The sequence below is a fragment of the Tenrec ecaudatus genome, chromosome 6, assembly GCF_050624435.1.
Source record: "Tenrec ecaudatus isolate mTenEca1 chromosome 6, mTenEca1.hap1, whole genome shotgun sequence".
Lineage (NCBI taxonomy): Eukaryota > Metazoa > Chordata > Mammalia > Afrosoricida > Tenrecidae > Tenrec > Tenrec ecaudatus.
The window spans coordinates 20,084,665-20,108,778 of record NC_134535.1 but is presented as its reverse complement, the minus strand read 5'-3'; the positions used below and the strand labels follow the sequence as shown (position 1 = coordinate 20,108,778).

Below are 24,114 nucleotides of genomic sequence, written 5' to 3'. Positions count from 1 at the left end.
TGCACGTGGCTAACATGTCCAGTGATAACCAAAAAAATCAGGGTCCCCTTAGAAGCACGTCAGAAGAAAGGCCTGGAAATCTACTTCTGAAAAACTTAGCCATTGAAAATTCTATGGAAAATAGTTCTACTTTGATGCACGTGGAGGTCACCGTTAGGCAGGGTTGGTTAGATGGTGACTGCCATGCTGCTAAAATCACAATGATGTGGCTCTTGTCCTTTTCTCTCTTTCCCCCAGGCTTTAGTTAGGTCTTTTAAACTTTCTAGTCTCTCTTGATCCAGGTTTGACATTTATTTACTTCTTTTTTGTATGTTCTTACCCTGGCTGGTTATCCTGACCAGCATAATTATCCCAGGAACTCAACCGACACAGTCACGATATCTATTAGACAAGGTAGGTAAGATGCTGAATGGCCAAAGTAAGAGTGTTTTGCTTACCTTCCTTGCTGTGTGCTCCCTCCCTGTCAGGAACTGTTCATTTGAAAAGTGACTCCAATTTCACAGGAAGGTGTGGTAGTTACATCATCTGGTGTCAATTGAGGACTTGAAAGGATTAAGAGCGAAGGGTTAGAGTCTAGTCTGTCAATTGAATCATAGCCAACGAGACCTCTGTTTGGACATGATTTCTCCTGAGAATTCAGGGAATTCTTAGAATTTTCCTCCTTGGATTAGGGAGACATGGCAGCTGACAAGACACATGGAACTACCTAGTGTCCTGAGCTGGAGAAGTCACATGGACCTACCCTAAGGCAGCCCTGGGTGCTGGAGAAGCCATGTGGAGACCCCTGCCAGTGCCAGAAGCCACTGGACCCAGAAGACTTCCATCCCACTGGTCTGTGATCTTCCTGCATTCAGCATCACTGTATATGTTTCATGAGTCAGAAGAGGACTTTATAGATTGGTATCAGACATATAGGCTAATATTGGACTTATGGGCTTGGACTGGACTGGGTTGGGATGCTTTCTTAATGTACAATCACCCTTTATATAAAACCCTCTCTTATACACATATGAGTTTCTATGAATTTGTTTCTCTAGTCTACCCAGATTAGCACAGAAGACACTGTAAGAATGTGCTCTGCTGAGCTAGCTGCTTGAAGTTGAGGAAAGAGAAGGACCAAATATCATGATTCTTGTGCTCAGTCTCAATAGGGAATTAGGATGGACAATTCAGGACAAAAAGAATTACACCCAATGAGTGCTCTAGAAAACAGTGCTAAGGCACTTAGGAGGAGATGAAATTTGCAGCAGGCCCAAAGGATGCTCAGTGTTGGCACAGAGGACAGCCCTGTGGTTTGGCAAATGAGCAAGAGACTCAGGACACTGATAGAGCTCTGGGCTGATGCAGCCTGTGGTGCAGCAAGAGGGGCCTTGCTGACACAGTGTAGAGCTGGAAGAAGAAGAAGGCAGTCACCTTTCGAAGTCATATCTTCAATGGGGTTAAAAAATAAGTACAACTATTCACTAAAGATTAGGAAGTAAGCACAAATAAGCCCATGCTAATCTTACTTATGGGATTTTGTGACACTGTGGAGCACATACTGTTTTCTGCTGTGGCTTAGTTACAGTGTGTTTGTTTCCCATGTTCTCCATCTGACTGTGACCCCTTGAGGGTAGGGGTCATTCTGATCAATCTCTGGGGATTGATAACCCCTGACCAGACATGACCCCTGTCCTCACTATGTGGTTGGTGAACTAACAGTCCAGCAAGCATGGGAAAAGGCCTTAGAGACCCACTTGTTAAACTTCCTCATTTTACTGAAGCCCAGGGGATGTGTGGCCTTGGATGATATCTCTAACCCTTTGTGATAAATCAAGGACTAAGCCCAAGCTCACTTCCTCTGGGAGCCTCTCTGATCTCTCCTACTGTTACACATATCCAACCTCAAGTCCATTAACAACTTGAGCGTCCCATTGTTTTAGCCCTGGTTTCTCAGTGGTGTGACCACCAATGTCTTTTTTTGTCCTCAAGCTACATAAAGGAATTTTTCTAGCCAGTCATGGTGTCTTGTTGATCTGATTCTCCTTCTAGCAGCTGTGCAAAGATCTGGTATTAGAAAACCAAAATGAGAGAACATTGCTCTACATATCCCAAGTGGGAAGAACTGATGAAAAAGTCATGTCTTTAGATGCAATGTTATAGGAATTCATTGGTAAAATATTGAACAATGCAGGAAGCATGAAAAGAAGATGGAAGGAATGCACTGTCCCTGTATGTATTACAACACAATGTAAAGAAAACCAAAATCCTCACAACTGATTCGATAGAACATCATGATAAATGGAGAAAATATTGAAATTGTCTAAGATTTTATTTTTCTTGGATAGATAATCAATGCTCATGGAAGCAGCAGTCAGTGGATCAAAGGATGCGTTGCATTTAGTTAATCTGCTGCCCAAGACCTTTTAAAAGTGTTGAAGAGCAAAGATGTCACTTTGAGGTGTGCCTGACCCGAGCAATGATAGTTTCAGTAGCTTCATGTGCATGTAGAGTTAGACAGTGAATACGGACGACCCAAGAAGAGTTGTTGAATATGAATTGTAGTGTTGGCGAATAATATTAAAATCACCATGGACTGCCAGAAGAACAAGTCTGTCTTGGAAGAAGTACAGCCAGAAAGCCCCTTAGATGCAAGGATGGTGAGATTTCATCCCACAGATTTTGAACATGGTGTCCGGAGAGACCATTCGTTGGAAAGTGACATCATGCTTGGTGCAATAGAGGGTCAACCAAAAAAGGAGGAAGGCCCTCAATAAGATGGACGGACACCGTGGCTCAACAATGGGCTCCACCAAAACAACAATTGTGGGGATGAGGCAGGAACAGGCAGTATTTCCTTTTATTGTATGTTGTCACTATGAGTTGAAACTGAATCTGTGTCACCTGAAAATATGGTTGTCATTCTTACTTTACCTGCCCCCGCCCCCAACAAAAGCCATTGCTGTCAAGTGGATTCCAAGTCACAGTGATGCTACAGAACAGAGTAGAACTTCCGCATAGTATTTCCATGGCTGGAATTCTTTAAAGACGCTGACTACCTTTTCTTTTCTCCCCACAGAGCAGCTGGTTGGTTTCAACTGCCGAGTTTTCAGTTAGCAGGCCATGAGCAGCCAAGTAATTCAGCCACTGTGCCAACAAGTCTCCTCTTATTCGACCACAGTCTACATAAGCAAGGGACGCTATCAGTGTCTGGAGTGTCTTGCTCATTCCCCAAACCACATGTGGTCCTCTGTACCAGCATCGAGCATCCTTTGGGGCCTGCTGCAAGCCTCACCTCTTCCTAAGTGCCTTAGCACTGCTGCCTAGAGCACTCATTGCGGGCTGATTCTTTCTGTCATGTGTTGTCCATCCTGCTTCCCCAATGAGACTGAAACTCTGTTCTGAGCACAAGAATCATGGTCTTTGGTCCTTCTCTTTCTTCAACCCCAAGCAGCTCAGCAGAGCACATTCTGAACATGGAGTCACCTTTGAATAGTATGGACAGGAATGAGGTGAACCACTTTATAGACGTTTAGCTTTCATATCAATATGCTCACTCTTGGCCTGCAGGTTATTTTCAACTATCCTGTTGTCAAACCCAAGGAATGGCCAGACTCTATCCTCCAGAAAGTTTTAAAACTTTCAATAAGTATTACTAGGGCATTATAACTCTGGCAACATTTCATCTTACGCTCCATAAGCTGATTAAATATTACCCAGGTTTCAAAGTCTTTCAAAGAGTTAAAGGCAGTGTGACGTATTAGAAAGAACTGTGAGCTAAAAGTATTTCTCTGAGTAATCTTTCCCCAATGGGCAGATGAATTAGTATCTCTGAATCTTCAGTTTTTCAGCTATAAAAAAATGTGTGCATAAGCAAATGTGGTGAAGAAAGCAGATGGTACCCAGATATTAAAAGGTATTGCATCTGAGGTCTTGAAGGCTTGAAATAGCAGATAGTTAAGGTTTGTTGTGCCAACCTGGCTGATAAACACATGTGGAATTAATTGAAGGGTGGAGAGATAAATGGCTCCTTGAGCCTTGCCTTTCTTGTTCTCGGGTCTCTTGCTCTCTGATGGTCGGACCAGGGTGCAGCTGCCTGAGCCAGTTCCCTGCTTCAGCTGGCAAGGCCCACTTCCTGTGAGACATTCCTGAGGAGAAACCACATATACTTACCCTGATGCAGCCCTCCCTGGGTGCTGGAGAAACCACGTGGAGATCCCTGCCAGTGCTGAGATGCTTACACTGCCACTGGATTCAAAGACTTTCTACCCACTGGCCTGTGATCGTCCTGCATTTGGCATCATTATGTGTGTTTTGTGAGTTTGAGGAAGACTTTGCAGATCGGTGTCAGACATATGGGCTAGTCAGACTTATGGGCTTGGACTGGATGGGGTTGGGATGCTTTCTGAATGTACACTTACCCTTTATATAAAATTCTCTCTTATCTATATAAGAACTTCCCTAGTTTACCCAGACTAACACAAAATTAAACAAGTGGCTATCTAGCAGAGAAGCAACAAGCCCACATGGAAGAAGTAAACCATTGGTGCAATTATGAGGTGTCATTGGGACCAGGCAAAAGGCATCAGAAGACCCATAATGACCAAACAAACAAACAAAAACATATTGTTGAGAAATGAGGGGGGTCAGAGTAGAGACCCAAAGCTCATCTGTAGACAATGGGACATCCCCTCACAGAGGGGTCACAGGGAAGGAACGAGTCAACCAGGTTGCAGTAAAGCATTGATGAAGCACACTATAGTCCTATGGTTCCTTGAGGCTTCTTCACCCCCAGTGTCATGACCCCAGTGCTGTCCCTCACTTCAGACTAGACTGGAGCATGCGCACAGGTAGAGATAAGCGATAAGAGCTCACAACACATGGGATCCAGGAATAGGAAGGGAACTAGCAATACCAGAAGGGTAGGGGAAATGGCAGGGAGAGTGTGGGTGGAAGTGGAAACTGATCACAGTGGTCAACACATAACCACACACCGCTTCCAGGGGGGAAGAATAACAGAAACCATAGGGGAAGGGAGACAGTGGTCAGTGTGAGATATGAAAATAACAATAATTTACAATCTATCAAGGAGTCACAAGGAGGTAAGGGAAGGGAAAAAGCTGATAACCAGGGCTCCATAGAAAGTAAATGTCTAGAAAATAATCATGGCAACATATGTACAAATATGCCTGATACAATTGATGTTTGGATTGTAACAAAAGTTATAAGAGCCCCCAATAAAGTGATCTTTTAATTTAAAAATTATTCTAAATTGGGAAGGGGGAGGGGAGATCCCATCATAAAAAATAAACCAAAAAGTATATATATATAATGGTTGTGGTGGTAGTAGTAGGTCTAGTAAATAATGTTTCTGACTCAAAGCAACGCTTTGTAACACAGCAGAACTTCCCTATAGATTTTCTAGGTTATACTCTTTACAAAAGCAAATTGCCAAGACTTTTCTCCTGTAGAGCTGCTGGGTGGATTTGAACCACCAACTTTTCAGTTAGCCACCAGCACTACACCAAACACTGTATGTCTATCTAGAAATGACAACCAACTACTCTGAAAAGGATCATGAGAAGGTCCTGGCAAGAGTGGGAAAAAATATGGAACAGAATTCAATATCATCAAAGCAATGGCTTATTAGTTGGATTGAGACTGGTGGGGAGCCCCATCCCCAAGATTATGGTCCTCGGTTTCCCTTGTAGTCTGGAGTTAAACTCAAGCATGAACTAGAATACTCAGCCGTTCAAGATCCAAAGGCATCATTTATTTAAAGATAGGGGGTTTGTAATGCCGAATGGGAACCAGAAACACTGGAAGCAGGATCAGTAATGGTACAATGTGGAGCTTGGAATGGATGAGCTCAAACGAAATGTGAACAAATTATTGATGGGAAAACTCATAATCTGCTTGGTAAGCATTCACCTAAATCACAATGAAAGTTTTTAAAAGTTAAAAAAGAAAACACCACATATACATACTGATTTTTAAAATCATTTTATTGGGGGCTCGTACAATTCTTATCACAATCCATACATACATTCATTGTGTCAAGAACATATGTACATTTGTTGCCATCACCATTCTCAAAACATTTGCCTTCTACTTGAGCCCTTAATATCTGCTGTTCATTTTCCTCCTCCCTCCCCCTTCACCCCATCTCGTGAATCCTTCATCATTCATATATTATTATTATTTTGTCATATATTACACTGTCTGATGTCCCCCCCACCCTCTTCTCTGCTGTCCCTCCCCCAGGGAGGAGGCTATACGTAGATTCCTGTAATCAGTTCCCCCTTTCTACCCCACATTCTCTCCACCCTCCAGGCATCGCCACTCTCACCACTGGTTCTGGAGGAGTCATCTGTCCTGGATTCCCTGTATTTCCAGTTCCTCTCTGTACCAATGTACATCCTCTGGTCTAGCCCGATTTGCAAGGTAGTATTGGGACCATGATAGTGGGGCGGGGGGAGGAGGGAGTATTTAAGAACTAGAGGAAAGTTATATGTTTCATCGTTGCTCCCCTGATGTTTTATATATACCTGCCTCTGTCAAATGTCAGCCCATCACTATCAAGGGAACAGAAAGGAGCCTCATACTTAGGACCTTGGTGTCTTTGTTTTGTATTTAGTTTTTTGTCCATAAGTCTCTGTATGTATACCTTTATATCTATATGAGTTGGAACCCACTGGACAGCACCTAACAACAGATATATACATATATATAGTATATATATATATATATATATATATATATATATATATATATATATATATATATATATATATATATATATATATACACCTTGCCAAAAATATAGGGAGATCACAATTTAACAGTGGCTACTGTGGGTAGAAGGAAGAGGGAGTGGGGGAATTGCTTAGAAAGCCAAGAGGAGTGTGATAGGTTAAGCATTCAACTATTAGCCAGAAGGTTGGCTGTTCAAACTCTCCCCAGAACACTCGAGAAGACAGACCTGGCATTCTGCTTCTGAAAAGTTGCAGCCTTAGAAAGCGATGGAGCAGTTCCCCTCGGGGTCCCCAGGAGTCAACACGAGCTCGAGGACAAATAACAACGGCAGCGTTGCTTAGGCATCCTGGAGTTCTTGTTTCTGGGGCTGGACAATGTAGGGGAGGGATACTGGTGATGGATGCTCAGGACGGATGCAGCCGATCTCACTGAACTCTACATGTGAAGAACCTTGGCTCTCAAATGTGTTCTCTGTGGTTTGACGGGAATAAAAAAATAGAGCTGGAAAAAAAAAGTCTTGTCATAGACTCATTAGTCAGATAGAAAAATGTCCTATGTGGGAGATGTCTTTGAAAATATTCCACATCCCAATTTAGTTATTCTTCCTATCATTGGTTTAAGAATCTGCCAGCGGGAGAAGGCCTTTGAGAATGACCTTCCAGCCTGTGTTAGGTCTACTTAACATTCTCCCAGAGAGATTCCGAGACTGGAGAAATGGAAGGACCGGAGGAGGTGGGGGAGGCGGGTGAGAGGAAGAGCTGATGGGGAAGAAAGAAAATCTGATCATTTGCTAAAAGCAGGGCCCCTAGCTTAAGAACACACAAGCAAACAGTGACGCGCGGTGACCTTGAGGCCAGCTGCGGGAGTCTTGTGCATACAAGCAAAGGACAATAGTGCTTTCAGCTCGCTGCCCTGGAGGGCCAGCTCCACTGAAGGCTGCTGGTGAATGGCACTGCAGTCTCATGGTCAAATGTCAGCCCATCAATACCAAGTAAGCAGAAAGGCCCTTATGCTTAGGGCCTTGGTGTCTTTGTTTTTATTTAACTGGTCTTTTGTTCACCATCTGACAAGTCCAGAAATCTCATCTCCAGTCCTTTCAAAATCCAGCTCCCGACATGTACCCACATTTGTGAAAACAAAATAAAATCCGTGGTTTGGGCTCATTGCCTCGGCCACTCTTCAAATAGCCCTTTAAAGAGGTACTTATACATTTTTTGTTGTTGTTTGTTTATTGAGTGACTGCTATTCATTCAGTAAACATGTAATGGGTGCCTACTGAGCTCCTGGCCCTATGCTTCATGATGGGGACGCAGAGACCAATGAAACCTAGAACTCAACAAGCCCAATGAGAGGTCAGAGACGGAGGTCAGTTAACACCATGCCTGGAGGCAGCTCTCATTGCCTAGTCACTGAGCTGGCTGAGCGCTGGGGAGGAAAGAGAACGCTTCTCTGGGGCAAGAGCAGAAGCGCTTGATTCCTGGTGGCGTTTGATCATCTGACAATTTGGACATGCATTCTTCCATGTTTCCCATGATCTCAACAAAGGAGGGCAGGCCGTCCCTCCCACCTTAGGCTCTCCAAAGCAACCCCTTCTTTGTCTCTGCGTCTCTGCTGTTCTGCACAATTCCTAACACTGGATGAACGTTGAAAAGGCTGCCTAACTGTTGAACCGAACCGCCTGCAGGCCGATGCTGAGCTCCCAGCATGCTTTGTGTGAGCGATTGGCAAGTCCGAACAGCCTCTGCCCTACTGGAGGGCGCAAGGCGAGGTGGGCAGAACGAAGGCTGGTGTGGTTTGGGCGGGGAGAAGCAAAGACACAAGCACATTATTTCCCAAAGTCTAGCTTGCGGCTTCTCAGAGGCCAGGGTTGGGAGCAGAGCTGGAATTTAGGAAGTGGAGGCCCCCATCTTTCATGATTCCATGCAAGTGCTACATCTCCTCTAGGCACAGACCTGCCCTCGGGTGCACTTTTGTGGCTTGGGGGATGGGACTTGGGCTTTCGATAATAATCGCATAGATTTGCTTAGTAAACACAAGGCAGCCGTAGGATAATTGCACGTTGTTACCAAGATGGGGTTCCATAATTACCTTGCGTGGCCCCAAAGTATTAGTTAACACAAATTCTGGTTTATAAAACAGAAATAATGATAAATTTGCTGGGTAAGTACCCAGCACTTAGCCCACTACGTAGCCTGCCAGTAGCTGATACTTAGCCCATCATTAAGGGCTAGCAGTTGCTCTAGTCAATAAGAAGTCCTTCTTAGTTTGGGTCGCTAAGTACCTCAAGTGTTATTAAAACACCATTAGTGACATTTCTCCACAGAGCCCATGTGCAAGTCTGTCGTGAGAAGCCAACTTTCCTTGGGCTAAATGTTTTATTTTTATCTCTCTGACAGGAGAACTAAAATGGAATCCTACTCTAATCCAGTCCCTGCTGGTGCCTCCTTGATGTCACTGAACAAGCGAAGCACTATCTTGCCTGGTTCAGGTGATGGGAGGGGAGTCGCAACCCTTTTCAATACGAAGATTATTCTTCCGCTCCCCAAAATGGCCCTGCCCAGTTTAGAAGGAGCCCAGGTCTGGCGCCACCACCCCTGTGGTGGGCTGGGTCAGCGTATTGAGTGCCAAAGCAAACCACTGCCTTCAGATGGGTCTCGCTGGCAGCATCTCTGTGGGGCTGTTCAAGAATACTCCAAGGATGGAGCCTGAGAGGCCAGTGAGCATGAATTCTGGGGCAAAGATAACCCCGATTCTCAGGCCATTTGGAACACACAATGGGGAAGGAACATTCACATATCAGATACTAAACAGATACAAGTTCAAAACTAGCCTCTTTGTCCTTGAGGAAGACCTCTGGGAAAGCTGCCCGGCATACTTACTCTGGAAGGCAGTAATTTGGAGCCCCCGGCTCAGCTCTAACTGCCCTTGGCTCAGCCACTTGCATCAGAAGAAATCAACTCCTTGTAATCAATAGGGGGCTTAAGGAGAGTGGTCAACCATTACGGCTGTGGGCAGGACGGGGAGTGGGCCCTCTGGAGGAGACAGCGCGCTTATTACCATTCCATTCCAACCCACCCCATTTCTGGAGGGAACAATTCAGCACCATATATGAACTCAATCCCAGGTCCCCAAAGCCAAGGCAAATGGCCAGTTACAGTGGTCTCTTTTTTTCTGGAATAAATTCTAGGACTCTGAATTTTGGATTTGCACATGACATTGGTTGTCATCAATCAATTTCAGCTCTTGGCAACTCATTAAGAAATCTTTAATTTCTCCATCTTTGGCATTTGTAGTTAGTGCTTAAATTCAAACATGGGGTTATTAGCTTGTAGACATATATAGGTGTTCACTTGTCCTTGACAATTTTGTATTTCAGAATAACCTTCAAATGTTCACTTTGACAGTGAATACAATGCCATTCTTCATTCATTCAATAGGTTTTGTGTCGACTTGATCAGGATTCTCAGGGCTTTGGCAGGTAAAGCCTTGTAACCCTCCAGGATGTTACATAACACAGTGTAACCAACTCCATCATGGGATCTGCTGCGAGCATCCACTAAGTTGTAAGATTAGTGGGGGAGTGCAAACCCCTTATTCAGGTCAGAGCTCTGATGTAGTCTGGAAGGAAATTTCCTCAGGAGTGTGGCCTAATTCCTGTACAATAGACTCTATGGAATACTTGCTGGCTTCCTGCTGGTCTGGATCCTGCGTCAACTTCCAATCCTTTGGACTTGAATCAGTGGCCCTGCTGACACTGCTGACCCTGGGAGTCCTAAGTAGCATGTCATGCTGACCTTGGAGTCATCCGCAAGGCATATACTAGCCTGTGGTCTTCCTGCTTCCTGGTTGGTGCTTCCTGGTTTATCAGTCCCCACAGCCACAAGGGTCAGGAGAAGCCTTCACCTTCCATTACACCTGTGGGCTTGAACTGGACTCGCAATAGCAACTTCTACAGCTGTGTTAGTCATTTCCATGATATGAACTTCTGTATATACAGATAGACATCGATTAAGATAAATGTAGATATAGATCACTGATTTTGCTTCTCTAGAGAATCTAGCCTAACACACCTGGCATAGTTGACCTTATGATTATTATATTCAAAATGGCCAATAACAGCTCATTTCAGCTCATTAACACCATGAAAATTGATTTTCAAAGGAGCTTGTGGTGTAGTGGGTTACACATTGCACTGCTAACCACAAGATCAGCAGTTCAGAACCACTCAGTGCTCCTTGAGAGAAAGATGAGGCTTTCTGTTCCCATGAAGATTTATATCTTCAGAAACCCCAAGTTCTACTAGGTCCTATAGGATCACTTTGAGTTGAAATCAGCTCAGGCCGTGAGTTTGGTTTGGGTTTAAATCCATCTTCAGGTATTCCATTTCATTTTTGTTAACTCCCGATTTTCTTTGATCCAAACTTTGTAATTCTATGTTGCAATTAACAATAGATGTTTGCAGCTGATAATGCTCATTCTGGGTTGTCCTACATCCGCAAATACAGGTTCTGAAGGCTTGAGTCCCTCCTCGTGAGAAGGAAACTTTCTCTAGTCTTCCAACCCGAGTGGCTCATCTTCCAACACTATATTAGACATTATTCTGTGGTTAGTCACAAAATTTTCATTGACTAATTTTTGGAATTAGATCATCAGACCTTTCTTCCTAGTCTATCTTGGTTCTGCTGAAACCTGTCCAACATGGGTGACCCTAATGGTATTTCAAATACCAGGCACACCTTCTGTCATGATAGCAACATGAAATTCACCCCAATATGACAAACTGACAAATGGGTAATTACCATGGAAGACAGTAGGAGTGGCAGGGGGAAGCTAAAGGTTAAAGTCAGAAGACTTGGGTTCAAGTCTAGCCTTGATCCTTACCACCTGTGCAACCTTTGTCAGTCACCTCTTTGAACTTTGGTTTCATCATCTGTAAAACTGACACAACAACAATCTGCAAAGACTATAAGTTGCATTAGGCCAAGTGTATTAGACTGGGTTCTCTGAAAAAGTAAAACCAGTCACCTCTCTCTCTCTCTCTCTCTCTCTCTCTCTCTCTCTCTCTCTCTCTCTCTCTCTCTCTCGTGGTTAGTTATATATTCTATAAATGTATATATATACTCATAGAAATTTACAATAACTAAGTCCAGTGCATCACCGTGTGGATAGATGAAACAGGAAGCCGGCCGGCCAACCTGGCATCAGGAAAACAAAGCAGGAATACCATAGACTGGTGGATGAATCTAAGGTCAACAGGTAGGCTTGTGAGTGCGGAATCTAATGAATCCAACCCAGGTCAGCAGGTGAGCTGGCAGGCTGCGGATGGCTCCCCGCGTCAGCAGGCAATATGGTTGATAATATGACCACAATCAAACCATTGTTCACGGAAGCAGCAGTCAGGAGATCCAAAGATGTAGTGCATTAGGTAAATATGCTGCACCAGACCTTTTTAGAGCATTGACGAGCAAGGAAGTTACTCTGAAGATGAAGGTGCGCCTGACCCAAGCCATGATAACTCTCATTGCATCATTTACATGTGAAAGTTGGACATTAAATAAGGAAGGCCAAAGAAGAAATGATGCATTTGAATTGTGGTGTTGGCGAAGAATATTACAAGTACCATAGACTGTTAAAAAGACAAATCTCTGTGTTTTGGATGAAGTAAAGCCAGAGTGCACCTTGCAGTCAAGGATGGAAAGACTTTGTCTTACATATTTGGGGCATGTTGACAGGAGAGACCAGTCCCTGGAGTAGGTCAGCTTGTTTGGTAAAGTGGAAGGGTAGTGTAAAAGAGGAAGGTCCTCAAGAAGATGGATGGACACATGGCTGCCTCAATGGGCTCGGACATAGGCACAATTTTGAGGATGGCACAGGTCTGCGTAGTGTTTCATTCTGTTGTGCAAAAGGTCACTATGTTTGGAGCCAACACAATGGCCCTGTGGTAGATATCTAATCATTTGTCAATTTGCAGATCAAGAGTGTAGGGGTGGAGTCTAAGCTATTGATTTGGGGATAGCCAATGAGACTTCATTGTGGGCATGGGCTTCTCCTGAGAATTCTGGGGAATCTGGTACTTCCTTCTTGGAGGCGGGAGACACACACTCTCTCTGTTCACTCCCTTAGAGACTCTCTACTGACAAGACTGACTTCCTGCGAGGCATCCCTAAGGAGATGGCGCATGGACCCACCCTAATGCAGCCCTGGGAGCTGGAATGGCCATGTGGAGACCCCTGCCAGCGCTGAGATGCTTCAACCACCAAAGACTTTCTACCCACTGGCCTGTGATCTTCTACATTCGGTGTTATTACATGTGTTTCGTGAGTCTGAAGAGGACTTGCTTTATAGATTGCTGTCAGACATATGCCCTAATATCGGACTTATGACCTAGGATTGGACTGGGCTGGGATGTTTTCTCAATGTTCAATTGCTCTTGTATATAAATCTCTTTCTTATACACATATGTGTGTCCATGGATTTGTTTCTCTAGTCTACCCAGACTAACACAGTCACTTAAAAACAACAATATGGTCAACATGACATATAATATGGTCATTGGCTCAAATCCAAAGAATGAGAAGTTGATGAGTCAGATACCAGGTCCAGTAAGAATCGAGCTGTCTTCCCCACAGTGTCAACTTATATAGGAAGTAGGTCACACCCCTGAGCCAACTCCCTTCCCATTGCATCAGGGTTGTGGCCTGAGTAAAAGGCTGGCCCTTCTCCCCAATCTCCCCATAACTGCTCGGCTGCTCAGAGAAGATCCCATCATGGAGTGGTTTATGTTATGTTAGCTCGCACTGTGGAGGATTACTGCCAAGCTGAGGAGACTAGCGCAGCCAAGTTGACACTAAACCTACCACACCAGGAGACATGCCTATCTGATTCACTCTTACTTCTCCTGCACTCAACCCAATGCCAGGGATAGGTCTAAATCTATAATGAATACTTCTTATTAAGCCATACAGGGGGAATGTATCACACAGTTAATTTTCATGAATTCAATCATCTTTTCTCAGCGAAAAACAAAGAGAAAATTAGGAAATTTTAATGTGGCAAAAATTTTACTTGATAATTTGCTTGGCGCATGTGTGCAATGAGCTTAAGGTTGAAGACATGGAATTACTCTTTTCTCCCCTCCTGTTTGTGGGCATCTGGCTGTTCTGAGACCACCAATGTCTGTGCTTTACTATTGTATTCCTACTACATCATACGTGATCCATTGTGGTATTTATCACCTGTAATTCATAAATAGTATTATAATTGATTATAATCACAAAACTTTTAGAATGATTTATAGGAGTTTCCAGGGAAGTTATGACTCTACCCAATTTTTGCCTTCTGCTTTGTCTAGGCATTAGCTAAGCTTACAAATGACATTTACATTATTTCACAGGGTCCTTGTGAGTAAACTGTGTGTACAAGGACTGTGAATTCAAGACACTCAACAAAAATAGCTGTTATCTTGCTCAGTGCTCTCTTGGTCTGGTTACTTAGGTCAAGTGGCTTGATTATAATCCAGACTTCTTGACTGCCAGGCTTGAGTGTTGGCATCTACATCACAGTTTAGCCTAAAAGCAATTTCTAAATGTCAAGTAATCATTAGGTGCTAGGCAAAGGCATTAGGGTGCTCTAAGAGAAATAGAAGGCATAGGTCCTGGGCCACCAGGAACTCAAGGGTTCACATAAACCTGACAAGTGCTCAGGTGGACCCCTTCTTGGCATCTTCCCTGACCTTGAAACCTACTCCCAGGGACGTACGAAATGGAGGGGTGTCATACACACATAGAATTGGCCCCTAAACATTGCTACCAAGGCCCATTTCTTCTTGGTCCCTAAACCTCCCGATAACTTTTGTGACACACAGCATGGCCTCTCCTCATTCAAAACTGTTCTTGTTTCCACCTTATTTCACTGTGATTCAAATGAGAAAATTAAATATAATGTTATTTATACTCCTCATACCTCTTTCCCATCTCACCCCCTGCCCCATACTACCCAGAATAGTCCTCCAGCCACAATGGTAACAGTAGAGGAACCATATGTCATACCATTCCAATTCCATAGTCAACTGTAAGCATTTCAGTGATAAGGGAGACTTACGTGGACCGGGGTCACCACAGAGGCTCCCTGGGAAGGTAGGGGCTAGAGAAAGATCCACAAATGAGTTTAAGATTTAGACACAGGTTCTAGATTGTGTGCCTTTGTTGTTGATATTATGATCCCCAATCATTTCAACCTTATTCTCATAATCAGATCCTAGTTTCCTTTGGAGAATCACCCCGGACTACCAGGGATTCGTTCATAGATAAACCACCCGGACTACCAGGGATTCGTTCATAGATAAACCAGTTATATACTTCAAGGCAGTGGAATGAAGACCATCCCCAGGAGGACTGGTAAAGAAGCAATCTCTTTCTGCAAACCTGGTAGGATATAGGCGTGGAGCTGCCAGGATCATCCACGCTGGTGCTGCCAGAAACTGGGGCCAATGTAGCAAGAAACATAGGGTAAGATTCAAATAGGCATAAACTGAGATTCAGTCCTGGGAACAAACTGAACTTCTGGATCTAACTCCACCTAACTTCAAAGTCAAGGGATCTTGAATCTTAAATTGCAAGATTCAATAAACGTAGGGCTTTTTTTTTTTACTTCTCTGAATTATAATGGAAAGGGTTCTAATGAATTAGAATGAATAATTGCATGAGCAAAGATCTAGAAATAGAGATGTAGGTCTTTGGATGTCTCAATGGGGTTTACCAAGAGATACAGAAGGTATATGGGGGGAAAAAAACTAGTTGCTGTTGAATCAAGTCTGATGTGTGATCAGCTCCTGTGGGTCAGAGTAGACCTGTACTCCATACGATTTTCAATAGCTGAATCCCTGGAAGCAGATCACCAGGCCTTTCTTCTGAGTATTTCTGGGTGGACACTAATCTCCAACCTGCCAGTTAGCAGCTGAACAGAGAAACTCGAGAGATAAATGACAAGAGGCTATCTCATGAAAAATACCAGGTGATAAGCACTTGGACTTCGAGAACCAAAATGAAGAGCTGAAAGAAGAAAACCACACACCCATGCCCAAAGACTTGCCTGCCCTTGTTGGTCCAATTGCTGTTTCCTCACTCGGGGAAACTCCTAGTGCATGCCAGACAGTGCACATCGGGGCTTAGCATTGCTCCTTTAAAGAATAACACAGACTCTTCTCTGGGCAAGCCACACGTTTTCCTTAGCTGTGGTCAGGAGGGGAGCCTGCTCCTCTAGACGAATTTCAGCGACAGACGGCCTGGGGCATGTCTTTCAGGGAAGCTGATTCATCTTCTCAACCAGCTGCCTTTGAGGGATGCACACCTGTGTCCTAGGATGACTTCAGAGAGAACGGATGCAAAGACCATATCAGGTACAGCTGACTCAGCAGTCACGCTTCAGGTAGAGCAGCTGCAAGAGCACTCAGGCCTGGTGGGCAGCCAGCAGAGGGATGTTTATTCTGGACTCTTGGGAACCCCATGGGGGCTCTTCCTCAGTTGAACTCCAAGGCCAAACCAAAGCCATGGGTAGGGAAGACTGGCCTCGGGGCTTTATTTGATCCCCCGGCTGTTCTTATGCTGCAGTACTCACCTACTGCAGAAAGCAAGCTACTCAAAGATGATTTGATAGTGGCTCTCTGGACAGTAATAGAGAGGCAGTCACATTGTGTCCATGGTTAGGAAACCCCTGCCATGTGTGCAAGGTGAAAGAGAAAGAGGAGGTCGATGTAGTAGATGTGTTGAGCGGTTCACTAGAGACACAGAACCAGTGATTGATACAGATATAGAAATACAAATATATTTACTTTGAAATATTGACTTCCATCATCCTTAGAGCTGGCAAGTTCAAAATCCCTGGGTCAGGTGGCATCCTGGAGACTTTTGCCAGCTTATGTTCCAAGTCCATAGGCCAGGTGACAGAAAAAGTTAAGAGTAGAAAGAAAGAGTTCTGCCAAAAGATCTAGTTATTGTCTGGAATAATACTAAGGAATTTCCTCCCTTTTTATTATATTGGTTATGTTACATTACAGCAACTAGACGAGCATTTAGTTAATCCCCTGAAAATCATAGTCTAGCCAAGTCAACATTAACCAGGGCAGTATGTGAGTGACTTGACCCAGCGTCCTACTCACTGACTAGATACTTGGCAGCCAGTGTGAGATGGGAAAGATGACTCATGGTCCCCAAAATATTTCTCAGTCCTAAGGGGCCTCTCATCGCATTGCTTTATTAAGTATGCATATTAGTCAAAGTAAGGAGAACTAATTGCTGTAATAAACAATACCAAAATATCACTGATCTGACCCAATAAAGCCTGACTGCTTGCCAACATGAAGCATCCAGAAACCAACTTTGGTGGCTGTCTTCTAAGAAGTGATCAAGAGACCCAGAGTATTCCAGAAGGGAAGGAAGTGGTATATTATAACCCGCCTCCAGTGTGGTTGAATAGATCGCTCCCTGCACTGGACCCAGAGGTGCTGGGATCCCAGTATGAATAAGTCATAATCACTTGCAAGCTTTTCCCATTTTTAAAACAAGGACATGCCACGGGACCTCAGAAATGGCCAATATTAATGGAAGAGATGCAACTTAGAATGCTGACTCAGGAGGAAACATCGTAGAGAACTCTCATCGTAGAGAGCCAGACTGTGCAGGAAACTGGAGATTGCTAGTCTGCATACCACCATATTAAACACACGGCTTTTAAAGTCACCTTGGAAGGGGCTGAGAGATTGGATCTAATCCCAGGAAGCAGTAGCTGAAATGGAGAAGAGAATATAGGACATTTATCAGGGAGTGTCCTTGGGATCAACACCTGCGGGAGAGAGGGAAGACTTCAAGATTGGGATGGATTGAGCTACCGTGCAAAGAAGGTCTCCAACAACTCGATGGACATTCGGGGGTATTTTCACCATGGGCCTCATATGCACATGTGAGTTGGACATTGAATAAAGATCAAAAAGAACTGATGTATTTTCACTATGGTGCTGGTAAGGAATATTGAAAACACCATGAACTGCCAAAAGAACAAATACATCTGTCTTGGAGGAAGTACAGCCAGACTACTCCTTAGAATCAAGGATAGGAAGACTTTGTCTCAGGTGCTTTAGACATATGTTATCTAGCAGTGGAAAGAGGACCGCTCTGGTTGAGATGGATCAATGCAGTAACTGCAACAATGGGCTTGAACATCGCAACATTTGTGAGGATGGCATAGGGCCTAGCAATGTTTCCTTCTATTTTACAGTGTCTCTATATATGGGAACCGACTCAATGGCACCTAACAATAACAACCACAACAACAGGGAGTCAATTCTGATGCACAGGGAGCCTATAGGACTTGGTAGAACTGCCCCGGAGAGCTCCTAAGGCTGTGAGCGTCATAGAAATGTCAAGCTACCGCCTTTCTTTCAGTGGCCAAGCAATTAACCACAGCATCCTGAGGGACCCTAACGAAGTGATTCCTGCGCAAATCACTTTGGAACGGCAAGTGGCAAGCATTCAAAGTGAAGCAATTATTGTTCTCAATTTTTAGTAAGAGGAAGAGTCTGGATATCCCCGCTCTGAACAGCCAATGCACGGAGTGGACTATATGGGTGATCCCACTATGAGACACGCCATCCCTTGATGGCCCAGGGCCCTCGGGTGGACAACACTGGAGACTCAGGGTCGAGACTGGCCCAGACTGACCCTGTGACACCGAGGCAAACCACTAAAAGTGTGCGGCAGAGCAACTGTGGGAGCAGAGCAGGGAGCCCCCGAGGGAGTACAAAGGACAGACTCTGGGGCGAGAGCATGGTACCCCATCGGACCTGACTGAAGGACACGCCTAGAGATCAAAAATCAGATCTTGATCTATTTATGGGTTTGTCTTTCTTTTTAAAATTTTTTTCTTTTAATTAATTTATTCCTCTATGGATAATTAGTTTTCTTTTTTGTTGCCATCGCTGTATTCTCATTCATCGCTTATCTTGCTATGGCTTGATTTTTGGTGCATATTATTATCTCTACAAGTCTATCTAGATAAGATAGACTGGATCAATAATCTGGAGGTGAAAACAACGGGACCAATAGTTCCGGGGGCATATGGGAGAGGGGGAGGCGGGGGTAAAGAGGTGGTGTTGACCAACCCAGGGACAGGAGACCAACAAATGATCCAAAATCAGTGGCAAGGAAGGTGTGAGAGGCCTGGTGGGGATTCAGGAAGGGCAATATAATGGAGAGAAATTACTGAAACCCAAATGAAGAGTGAGCATGATAGTGGGACAAGAGGAAAGTAAAAGGAAACAGAGGAAAGATCTAAGTGACAAAGGGTATTTATAGAGGTCTAAAGACTGAAATGTACATATGTAAGTATATTTATATAAAAGTGTGGGGAAACAGATCTACGTGTATATATTTGTAGGTTTAGTACTAAGGCAGCAGATGGACATTGGGCCTCCACTCAAGCACTTACTCAATCAATGCAAGAACTCATTGTTCTATTAAATTGGCATTCCAGGATGCACACCTTCGTGACACAATTGCTGAAGAAAAATGTGTGCGTAAGCAAAGGTGGTGCCTGGCAATCAAAAGATATAGCATCTGGGGTCTTAAAGGCTTGAAGATAAACAAGCGGTCATCTAGCTGAGAAGCATCAAAGCCCACATGGAAGAAGCACCCCAGCCTGTCTGACCATGAGGTGTAGAAGGGACCAGTTATCAGACATCAAAGAACTAAAAATCATATCAGTGTGTGTCCACCTTCCTGATACAATCACTGAAGACAAACATGTGCATAAGCAGATGTGGTGAAGAAAGCTGATGGTTTCCGGCTATCAAAAGATATAGCATCTGGGGGTCTTAAAGGCTTGAAGATAAACAGTGGCCATCTATCTCAGAAGCAACAAAGCCCACATGGAAGACACACATCAGCCTGTGTGACCACGAGTTGTCGAAGGGATCAGGTATCAAGCATCAAAGAACAAAAAATCATATCATTGTAAATGTGGGTGAGTGCAGATTGGAGACTCAAAGCCCATCGGTAGGCAACTGGACACCCCCTTACTGAAGAGTTGTGGGGAGGAGATGAGCCAGTCAGGGTGCAGGGTAGCAACGATGAAATATAACTTTCCTCTAGTTCTTAAATGCTTCCTCCCTCTAGACCAGAGGATGTACATTGGTACAGATAGCAACTGGAAACACAGGGAATCCAGGACAGATGACTCCTTCAGACCCAGTGATGAGAGTGGCGATGCCTGGAGGGTGAGGGAATGTAGGGTAGAAAGGAGGAACCGATTAAAAGAATCTACATACAGCCCCCTCCCTGGGGGATGGACAGCAGAGAAGAAGGCAGGGGGAAATGCCAGACAGTGTAACATATGACAAAATAATAATAATTTATGGATTATGGAGAGTTCATGAGGGAGGGGAAGTGGGGAGGGAGTGAGGGGGAAAATGAGCAGCAGATATTAAGGGCTCAAGTAGAAGGCAACTATTTGGGGAATGATGATGGCAACAAATGTACATATGTGTTTGACACAATGGATGGATGGATTGTGATAAGAATTGTACGAGCCCCCAATAAAATGATTTAAAAGAAAAAAAGGAAGGGTCTGAGTGATCGAAGTCTGCCGCGGCCCCATTATGCAAGTTGCTGCATTTCTCTGGACCTTGATTAGATCCTACATAAGAGTGTGGATAATCCGATGGTCCTCCAGAATGAAGGATTAAGAACAGTACGACTTTTCTAAACTGGTTGCATTTTTTATAAGCATGCCCACCGTGTGCTTGTGGGACAGAGTGTGCCAATAGCAATATGTTGAGGCTGTTTATGTGTCATGCACTGCAGTGTATTGGTTATGTATGAGACCAGCTAATAGTTTTAAATGACCATTTCATTTCCCACAATTCTGCAGGTTGACCAACTGGTTCTTCTACTGCTTTGACCTGGGCTCATTCAGACAGCTCTATTTTAGTGTTGCGATGGATTGAGCTCAGCTGGGACAGTTGAGAATCTTGGCCCTCTTTCTCCCTATATTTTATGAGAGCAAGCGCCAGTAACAAGCACCTATCATGATAAGGCAAGTTACATGGTGGGTAGAGCATCCATGTGAAATGGATCACCCAAGGACATGGAAACCAGGAAGGGAGCTTTCTTTGGAGTCATTATTGTATCAAAATACCACAAATATATTCTCAGTTCTTACAAAGACTGCCGTGGAATCTTGCATCCACTGATTCTGTCTCTGCCCACTACCCCAGGGATCTCTCTCTTCTTAAAATTAATTATTTTTAACAGTTTAGCCACCATTCAATTCAATATCATATATTTCAATAGCTCAATCGCATCCAGAACAGCTGTGTGACCAGCACACTATCAATCCCTACATTTTTCTGCTTCCTTGTACTTCCATCCCCACTAACCTGCCCTGCCAGGTCCCTCGGAAACTATTCATCCAGAGGTTGTCTCAGTAGGTTTACCTAGCCTAGGTTTCTCATACAGGAAAATCTACAAATTCAAAGCAAATCACAGACAGACCAACAACGATGACAGAAAGAAACAGAAACCTCAATCAAAAACAAAGCAGGAAATATACCTGGTGGTATCGCGGTTACACATTGGGCTACAATTTAACAAGGTTTTGAAACCACCAGCAGCCCCAAGGGAGAAAGATGAGGCTTCAGACTCCCATAGACCGTTACAGTCTCAGCAACTGTTACACCTTCCCCTACTGGGTGGCTATGGGTTGGCATGGACTCGGTGGCAGTGGCAGTACGTATGGGGTTTTCATTGTTGTTGTTTCCAGCAATTACACATTGGTTCATGAGGGAGATCAAATGGCAAGGTGTCACATAAAGAATGCAAACCTTTGCTGGTCGTCAACTTCCACATGGCTTCTTCAGATGAGTTCCTCTTGAGCCCGCCTTTACCATTTGAGTGTCCATCAGTGAAAGAGTGGATGAACAAATAATGGTACGCGCCCACAATGGAGTGTTGTTGTTGTTATTGTTGTTGTTAGGTGCCATGGAGTCAGTTCCAAGACAAAGAGACCCTGTTTAACAGTTCTGGGTCCTGCACCCTCCTCACAATTATTCTCCTTTTAGAGCCCATTATTGCAACCACTGTGTCCGTTCATCCCATCAAGGGCCTTCCTCTTTTTCTATACCCATCTACTGTACCACCCGATCTCCTTCTCCAGGGACTTTTCTCTCCTGACAACATGCCCAAAGTACATGGGATAAATCCTGCCCATCCGTGCCTCTAAGGCACATTCTAGCTGTTCTTCTTCCAAGACACACCTGTCTCTTCTTTCGGCAGTCCACAGCACGTTTAATATTCTTCACTAGCACTGTGGTTTAAGTGCATCGACTTTTCTTTGGTCTTCTGTCTTCAATGGCCAACTTGCACGCACATATGAGGCCACTGAAAATACCATGGCTCGGGGCAGGCACACATTAGTTCTTAAAGTAACATCCTTGCTTTTCAACACTTTAAAGAGATCTTGTGGAGCAGATTTACCTAATGCAATGTATCCTTTGATCTCTTGCCTGCTGCTTCTAGGAGCATTGATTGTGGAGGCAAGCAAGATGGAAATCCTTGACAACTTCAGTCTTTTCTCCATTTTTCATGATGTGACCCACCGATCCAGTTGTGAGAGTTTTTGTGTTCTTTACATGAATGAAATATTACACAACAGTAAAGAATAAGAATGAATCTGAGAGACACACTTCATGACATGAATGAACCCGAAGGTTATTGTGCTGAGTGATGTAAAGCCATCACAAAAGACAAAAACTGCATGAAGTTACTAATATAAAGCCAATAAAAGGTTTCACAGTTACCATTTGCTAGTTACCAGAGGTAGGAGAGGAAAAGATGCTAATTTACCATATTTAGGGCAGATGCATATCGACTTGGGTTAAAAAAACAACAGCACTGTCATCCAGCTGTTTACTACATAGGGTTTCTTAAACTATAAATCTTTATAGAAGCAGACAGCCTTAGCTTTCTCCTAGGGAGACAGCTGTTCTTTGTTGACCCAAACTGTGCAGAACCCAACCTTGATCTCCTAGCTCCCCAGAAGGCCTTCACTTGGAGGAGAGAAAAGACTAGATAGATTTTTAATGGGGAAAAAGTACAAAAAATAAAATAAAATAGCCTAGTATCCAAATGTCTTCTTAGATCAATTTGAAAAGAAAGAAAATGCCTTAACAATGACTAACCAAGCCCCAATCTAACTGCGTGACTGGATTGACTCAAAGGAGGGGAATCTTGGGGCAGCCATGCTGAACATGCTTCACCAGGTGGCTGAAGGGTTGCCTGCAAAGGAAATTCCCAGGGTTCCATTGTAGGTCAAGATCCTTAGAGCCCCTGCCCTCTTCCCCACCCATGAAAAACTGTACAGTTTGGGTCATTGCCAAGGCCACTGAACTCAGTGGATCTGTGAGCCACTCCTTGGTCTGTTGACTGTGGGAGGTCAGTTTCTTTCCCCCCTGCCTTTTCCTAAGACTCCGACATGCAATTTCCCAGTCCCCCTTCCCTCGTTATATAGCCCAGCTGTTTCCTGCAGCAGTCTGCTGGGAGGCCTGGCTGCACGGGCAATGTCTACCCTTCTCTAGCTGGAGCTCTGTCTTCGGCCCTTTCAGAGTTCCATTCCCTCATCTGCAGAATGGGAGGAAGCCTCCCTTGCCTTCCTCCCAGGGCTGAGGAGAGGCCGCAAGGGTATGGTTGTCATTTCCCCATCCTGAAGGTGAGAAGTGGTCATGTCCTGAGCTACTGTTTTGGGTGGGACGATGGTGGATGGTCTGGGTGGTTGGAGGAAAGGTGGGGCCAGGGTTGATGCTCCAACTGAAATGCTGACCCAGGAATACCTTCGTTGCACTTGGCTATTGGCCCACCCACAACTTTTCCAGTAATCTTGCTGCGGCCCCACCTTAAAACCACCCAGCAAGAGAAGGGGAAGCAATTTCTCTCAGGAAAGCCCTCGGGTCTCGCTTTGAAACCAGAGCTTCAGGGAGAGCGAGGAGTGAGTGGTGACTCACTGTTTAGTCTGTGGCATTTCATGTGGATACGAAGACTGGGAGGGTCCAGCTCAGCGCCCAACACTGCTCTAAAGGAATCTGCCTGGTAAAGAGTCACATCCAAAGGGCAAGTGGACCCAGGGAAGCGGACAGGAGGATGAGATGCAAAGGGAGAATGGCTGAGGACAGACGCATGTAAATGGCTGCCCTGGATGGGCGTGTCAGGATCAGGCCTAGAACAGAATGGGGTCAGTTGGTTGGCCATCCAGGCAGAGGCCCCTGAAGCCAACAGGAGGGCTTTGGCAACCAGCTTCTTCCCCAGCGAACCCCTCAAAGGGAAAGAATGTCACAGT

General features: G+C 44.4%; 1 long non-coding RNA gene across 1 annotated transcript; it reads left to right on the top strand.

Moving 5' to 3' along the window:
* The first annotated feature begins 6,214 nt into the window (after positions 1–6,214).
* Positions 6,215–13,154, top strand: LOC142450737 (uncharacterized). The gene is made up of 3 exons (XR_012784955.1): positions 6,215–6,423; positions 9,132–9,223; positions 12,859–13,154. It is a non-coding gene; the product is annotated as an uncharacterized LOC142450737 (long non-coding RNA).
* Positions 13,155–24,114: the final 10,960 nt, after the last annotated feature.